Raw genomic sequence first — 7,652 nt, forward strand, 5'->3', positions numbered from 1 at the left:
CGGGAAGCATTTGGTACGCATTGGCCGAGATTGTTCCTTTCTCAACATGGTTTGTAATTAGTTGCTTCTAGGAATGATGTTTTTCTGAACTCCAGAGGATTTTCTCCTATTTTGAAGCCTTCCATAACAGCATGAGCTTCGAACTTCCGGGGCGCAAAACTCAAATCAGGGGAAACTTCACTACAAGTGGCTTTCCGTTGCCTTGCAAGAACCTTACTTTCTCCTTGCTTCATCATCGGAGAGAAAGGATATTCCTCGAATGACCCGAAAGAAAGCGACCCGATGGGTTAGATTCTCCCCAAAAAGGGGAGCTTTTCTTGGGCAGCTCCAACCCGGCTTTGCTCCAAAGTAGGTTAAGGGGCGTGGGAAAAAACCCCCACATTCAAGCGGCCACCAGCACCAGCGTACTGCGCTCCTGGTAGTGGAAGTTTAGCCTTCGGCGGAGTAGCGATCGAACGAAGCTGCCGAAGATGGGGCTGCCCCTATTTCGCCGAGTGTGTCACGGCGTTCGGCTTTTTTGGTGTCTGCGCTGGGTGGAGAGAGTGTCTTTTCCGGCCTGTTCCGCCTTCGGACGCGCGTGTGAGCTTTGGTCGCTCGAGACTGCTCAGCACGAGCAGCGAGTGGCCCGAGCGATGGGGAAAATTATGTTAGAGTTGATGATTTCTGTACCTTCGATCGTTCGTAAAATAGTGAGAAACTTGTGTCGATTTCATTTCACTGAGCATCGTGAGCGCTTCTCTGTTTGGGGAGGGCTAAAAGAAGGAAGAGTACCGGAATTAAATAACAGCTTTCGTACTTGATTGGCAGTTATGACTAATTTTGGGCTCAAACAGCAACGAATACCCTTGAAAAGCTAGCTTCCTTGCATAAACGGCAACATTTTGCAATGAAGATTGCATACATTGAGGCTCGAAGCACGCACAACGCCTAAAGATATGCAATCCGCAGGAGCAAAACTCGCTTACTTAACGAATGATTGGAATTTTCTTTGCAAATCGGAACACAATATGATTATGAAGGATGCCAAAACAAAATCCAATTAAACAAATTCTATCAAGAGCCTTCCATGCTTGCCGTGTATCTAATGAACAGAAACAGGGCGTAAGAAAAGCCATCCAGGAAGCTACTGCTCCTACTACAATCAAAGACAGTACAAGCCGTACGATGTAACAACACACGAGGCACGGGATTCAGGTGCAACCGTCCGGGTGGCACATTGTGTAAATGGGCCTCATTGCTTCAAGACAAAACCATGATAAATGTATCAAACATCGTACGTTTGTGTACGAGGTGAGCTGTCCGCTTGCCTTCGACAGCGTGTTGTGTGTTGGATTTTACGCATAACATTAGCACCACCCATGAGCTGGTTGCAGAGGGGGGGGGAAACAGCAGACAAAAACAGGGAGCAGTGCACAGGGGAGTTTGTTTAAATTTATTGGAAAATTCTAACCCATGGCCATGGGTGCCAGCAAAGGCATGGACATATCCCTCCCTCCGGGCACCGAGACAGGTTTGAGAGATTGTTACACATTTCGGCTTTTTGTGCCGAGAACGGAGTTTCACACTCGAGCTTCGTCTAGTGTGGGTGGAAGTATGTCTCGTCTGTTCATGATTTGGTTTTAAACCAATCCTCCCTTTTCCGCCGGTTCGATCACACATCGATGCCGTTAGCTATCGTGTTGGTTTGGTTGGTGCATGTTGCCACAAGCATGTTGCCGAGCATGAAGCCAATATGTGTTGATGTTAAAGTTATGTGAAATAATGCGGCGAGGCGACGAGGCTGTGCGTACATGCGGAATGGGCGGAAGGATGTTCACTTGCCACGGTGCAACGTTTGGTACGAAGTTATGATGTTTGTATCGATACTGTCAGTACGGTAGCGTTAGATGTGCAGTTGGGAAACGGGGAAACAACAGAGAGAGAGAGAGAGAGAGCAAATTCAAGCGAGCAAGAGCAAGATAGCGACACAAACGCTGCAGAGGAATGGACGGAGATTTAACTGCCTTTGTACGCTTCGGTACTTTAGGCGGGCTGTGACGGAACATGTAGAGGGGAGTGCGAAGTGTGTGTGTATATGTGTATGTGTGCATGTGTGTTTGGAACCGACCCGATACGATGGCATCGATGAACTGCATGTAGCATGTTCAGGACTTTCCATATGTGCGAAACGATGCCATTCTGGACCGCTCACGCCTCACCGGCTCGCCTCACCACCTTTGCTGCAGTTGCACCTTGCGGCGGCTACTGCAGGCAGAGGCGAATGGTCGTCTCACCGCAACACCCGCCCACATCGTCCCGCTTTCGCACCTAACATTTATAATAAATGGAGGAAATTTATGCATTTCGATCCCGAAAGCGTACCTCGGAAACAATTGCTGCACAACGCACATGCAGTGGCGGGGGCGTGAAAATAGGGGAGTGAGTGAGTGTGTGTGTGAGTGTGCGTGGTGAAATGCGGCATGCGGAAAATTGTGCACGGGTACGTACAAAACAAAGGTGGTAACAGATGCTGCTACTGTTGTTGGTTACGGGAGCTATTTACGAGCAAAGAGAGAGAGAGACAGAGAGACCCCTAATCTGTTGTTTTGTAGAAGCATCCATCCTGGTGTTCGGTGTTCGTGTTCTAAGAAATCAAGCCCTTTCCCTCTGCTGGTCGTCATCCTGGATGGCCTTGCACTCCTCCTCGCCGAGTCCGGCACGTCACCCACGGCCTATGCAAATCGTATCAAATCGAGGGCATTGAGTAGCCGGTCGGGCGTTAAATAACCGTTAAAGCTACCGGTTCCGGAACGTGGACAGCATACCGGAGTGGGAGGCTGAAACCCCTTCCTCCCCCCCACACCACCCCCTGTTTGGTGCGCTCAAACGGGTAGCTGATTTATTGGCTGTTGATTTGGATGTGGATTAGGATGAGCTGGTAGTATGATGATAAGAGAGAAAGAGACAGAGAGAGAGAGGGTGTAAGGCAATCGGAACGTTTGTGAAAGCTTATTAAAGTGATTTTGCCCAGCATCAAACGCGTACACATTGTGCTGTCGTTCTTTAACCGTATTTATGCTTATCGGTTGGGGGTTAAGCCTCAAATCATAAACATTTCAACTTTACAGCTTCGCATTTATCACGCTGTACGCCAAGCTGCTTCAATCCCAGCTCATAGCTGAGTTCTGAGAGTCCTTTCTGGCTAGCTTACATAACTTTAGGCGGTATTTTGAATATTTTTGCGAAAAAACGCCTGAAAGTATGCAATCCACAGGGCAATGCGCGTAAATAAGTGCAAATGAAGTAGCAAAATCATTTCATTGGTATTTTAGCGCTATTTATCGGTGTTTATATGATAAAAAATCCAATACACCAGTTTTAGTAGCAAAATAAAATCAATTTTCGTATTCCAAAGCAGCACTCGGGTCACACCGTTAGCTTCCATTGTTCTTCTAATCCTCGAACCATGTGACAAAATACTGCACGATGTTTGTCTTTCGATTGTCAACGGTGCCAGCGCTTTAAGTCCTTTCGTTTTCGTGGACTAGCAGAGGAAAAAAACAGAAAAGATGGCCAATTTTTCATAATTAATCCCCTCCTGTCGTAAACCATACCCGAACCGAGCGGCTCTATGTATCTCCCATTTCGCTCTCTCTCTCTTTCTCTCTCTCCCTTTCTCTTCCATAGTTGTCATTTCTCTTTCCAAACGCAGAGCGCATTAGAAAAGTAAAGCATCTTAGCGCTGTGGAGATGATTTGTTTCCCTTCGTCTTGATGTTGATGTTGCCGGTCGGGTGTCGGGTCATAACAGTAAGAGCCCCTAACCTTCTCCCTGCGCGCCACAAAAGGGTGTTTGTGTGTGTGTGTATCGATATTATGTGCTTCATGAATTCGTTTCGTGCTTAGATCGAGATCGCCAACTCCCCGTTCCACCCTCATTCCACGCCTTACTCAGCGACACAAACACAAAGACGCTCACGCTCGGTGCGCGCAAGAGGCATCGTAATGCGGAAGCGCACAAATGCATGTTTATGTTTTTCCAGCCCCACTGGCGCTGGGACCTTTTTTCTTTCGTGCCTTTTTTTTCATGTTTGCTTGCGCTCGCCTCCCTTGCAGACACGAACCAGTCAAGACGGGAGAATCTTTATTCAGTGGGATTGATTTACGACGGCCATGGTGCTGGTTTGGCGCTTACCCAGCCCGCCCTACCCCGTTTGGCATACACTGTAGGGGGAACCGAATTCAGTGGCTGGCCAGCTCTGCCCGACTCGTGGTGATTTATTGGAATAATATTCAATCATTAGCTTCGTCCCGGGCAGTGCGCGTTCCGTGTGTGCGTGTGTGACGAGGGTTGTCCCGGGCTAAAAGATTACCGCCGGACAATGGTTACTACTCCCTGGCTGGCGCAACGGGGTAGCAAAGTGGTATTGATTTTGTAAAAAGGCGTGTTAATAAAGTGTGTACGCGGTGAAAGGTAGAACGCAGCACAGTGGGAGAGGGCTTGTTTTTAGCTCCGGTTCAAATAAAGTCCGTCTAAATGAAGAAGACAGAGCGGTCTGTTGCAATGTTTGTTTTCCGTTCTGCTGAGGAGGAGCTGAGGAATTGAGCAGTAAAGAACCGTGCGCCTAATAATATGCAAGATAGTGTAGCTTTCGTTTTGCTTTTGTTGCGTGATGTTTTCATTTGCATATTCTTTGGATAGGATAATTAATTTGGTTTGATGGTTTCATTGTTTTGGTTTGATTTATTGTATGATCATTTTTGTTGAGTAAGACGCTTTATTTTCCTGAACGTTGTCATACTTTTCTTAAGCTGGTGTGATGCAATGTCTTTATAAGAGTGTTTTTATTTTAAATTTATATTTATCAAGTGTTATATGATCCTTTATTCGCTTGTCCGAAATGAATCAGATTGAAATTTGTCAGTGTTAACACTCTCTTAGCTGTTAGCTTTTCAAGGCCATTCTACACCTCCAAGAATACCCATTTTGACAGACTTCCTAATCAGCGATGACAAAAAACGTCTTTCCCCCAATCCAAAACAACGTCCCACAGCAATGATCCGCTTTGCGCGGTGATCGACCACCGCCGAAGACCACAAACTGGTTCCTGGTCTGTTCGCCGGCCATTCTCTTTCCTCCCCCTAGAGCTAGCCAATGCCCCTTGTCCAATGGTTTTTGCCTGCCCATCCACGGACACTAATAGCTCATAAATTTATCATCGCACATATCGCGCGAACTCGCGCACGTTGTCTGCGCACGGTTCCTGTTCGCTTGCCATTTGGTTTTGGTATTCGCAGCCGTGCCGAAGCATCCACCAACGGGACGGGTGTATTGACGACATCGGAACGGGCAAACAACACACGCGACTGGACGAGGAAAGCTTTCGCTGGCGACAGAGAGGAGCGAAGAAAGAGCGACCGAGAACGTCCGAGCGACCGAGAATGTGTGTGCATAAATCTTAAGCTATTTAACTTAAAACCACCAACACCCGGCGACCGAGTACCGATCGGTTCAGCAGCCCCGGGCGCTTGCTTTTTGCCGCGAGCCTTGGCTGTAGTTTGTACGCGTTGCTGTTTTATTGGCGCGATGCTTCTCTCGTTTGCTCGTGCCGTAGCAGCAAGTGTTGACCGGCAAGCAGCACATCAGCAGGACCGGGCCCGAGCTTGCTTGTTCCTTTCTTTGCCGCGCGACGCTCATTATCGCCGGTTAATCATAATCCGCTGGGGCTGGCGGGATCCGGACAATCTTGCCAACACGGTCATCGGCGGTACATATCGTTTGGGTGTACCATCGTATACGCGGGGAGAAACACCAAAAAAAGTAGAAAGAATACCGAGGGTCATGGTTAGAGCGGTAGTAAACCAGTTTCTCCACTCAAACGCAGCAAACGAAGGAGCAGGTTGAACAGTTTCACTTGTGCATTGCAGTACACCCTCGCTTCGTGGCGGGAGAGTGTCGTACACGGTGGACACATGAAGTACCAGCAGGTAGTCAGATTATTAAGGTACTGCACTTTTAGGAGTCTGAAAGAAAGGTAAGAATAACAATGATTCTTTAAAAAGTACAATTTTAGTACTTCTACAAGTACAGTTGCTTTCATTATCGTATTATTTTATTTTTTATTTATTTTATTTTATTTATTTCATACACAACCGACGGACCATTGTGTCTAATCGGCAACCTTATTTTGTGTTGTAAGATCGCCCTATCGATGTAATTATACTCTAAAATAACTAAGTCCTTCGAACCAGGTAAGATGGTGCCGTGCCAAGCGTCGTGAATCACACAAGGATGAATTCGAGTTTGATTCTCGGATTTTACATGACAAATCTTCTTAAATTGATTCAAAATTTTCACATTCCTCCAAATTTCGTTTGGATCAAAATGGCTTCGTGAGAACCGTTAAAAAGTGTATTAATCTAAGTCGCAAAATTAAATTAAAATAAACTAGAGTATATGTAATACTGTGATGTCGTACTCGTACTTTAAAAATAAATATGTATATATTTTATTGAAATGAAGCTCTCAAATCAAAATATTAAGCAAAAATCTGTTTGTAACCAATCACCCTCCTCCAGGCCTTTGAAAAAGAAAAAAAGAATCGTGCGTCGGCCGGGAATCGAACCCGGATCAACTGCTTGGAAGGCAACTATGCTGACCATTACACCACCGACGCCCATGTTTTCCAGCGCGCCAATTGCAATCCACAATCGCTCCAGCAGCTTTCCAAACGCGCGCTCCAGTACACAGCACCAAACAACGTTAGAGAAGAAAACACACAGAATTGGACACACATTTACACACGCCACAAGGGTGTTGCCAAAAGATCGGTACACACAGCCCCGCGGTCAATTACGGAGCGATAAATCTGTCCGTGTGCCTGTGTGTGTGTGTGCCTATGTGTGTGTGCGGGATGGTGTTGTGGCCTCTATAGCACAAACGAAAACAAACCACTTTACAGCAGGGCGGGCGCGCACTGGAAGGGAGAGAAAATAAAGAGTAGTTACACTTTTTTCCCACTTACTGCGGATCTTCGTGTGTGTGTGTTGTGGGTAGTATTTTATTTTACAATTTTTCGGTCTTTGATCCAAAAAAAAGGCATGTAAGAGGCCTGTGTAATTTGGCACAAAACACCCATGAGTGACGGTTGGCTATTGGGTGGGTGTGCACAGTACACAGCAATACAGAGCAAACAGGGCACACGAGTACGAATGCATCTGATGTTGTTACAATTCGGGTTTTTATCGCTCAACACTCCATAAATCATGCCCTTCGCCTGGCTGCTGGGGCTGGCCGTGTTAGAAGAAAGTGCTTCCAGAGTCGTGTGCAAGTGAGTGCTGAGAGTGTGGATTGCGGAACTCGAATTTGAAAAATCTCACATCGAGTGGAAGGGTGTAATGGAAAGTGGTCTATTTTTAGATTGTATTAAAGCGGTCGTAGAATGACAACGATTAGGATGTATTTTTTAAAACAGATGAATGAAAGAATAGTGGTATATTGAGTGTAACTTTGAAGTACCTTTCAAAAAACCACACAATCAACTCGAATGAATGCCACCGCCCATTCCCAAGTGGTCAACGAAACCATAACACTTTCTTTAGATTGTTCTTCTTTGGTTCTGTGGTTAGGTGTTGGATTGAGTTTGGAATGCTGAAATCGAGATACGTTTGTCG

General features: G+C 46.3%; 1 non-coding gene across 1 annotated transcript; it reads right to left on the reverse strand.

Moving 5' to 3' along the window:
• Positions 1 to 6,583: 6,583 nt before the first annotated feature.
• Trnag-ucc lies at positions 6,584 to 6,655 on the reverse strand. The gene has a single exon. It is a non-coding gene; the product is annotated as a tRNA-Gly (tRNA).
• Between the last annotated feature and the right edge of the window lie 997 nt (positions 6,656 to 7,652).

This window comes from Anopheles arabiensis, chromosome 2, assembly GCF_016920715.1.
Source record: "Anopheles arabiensis isolate DONGOLA chromosome 2, AaraD3, whole genome shotgun sequence".
NCBI lineage: Eukaryota > Metazoa > Arthropoda > Insecta > Diptera > Culicidae > Anopheles > Anopheles arabiensis.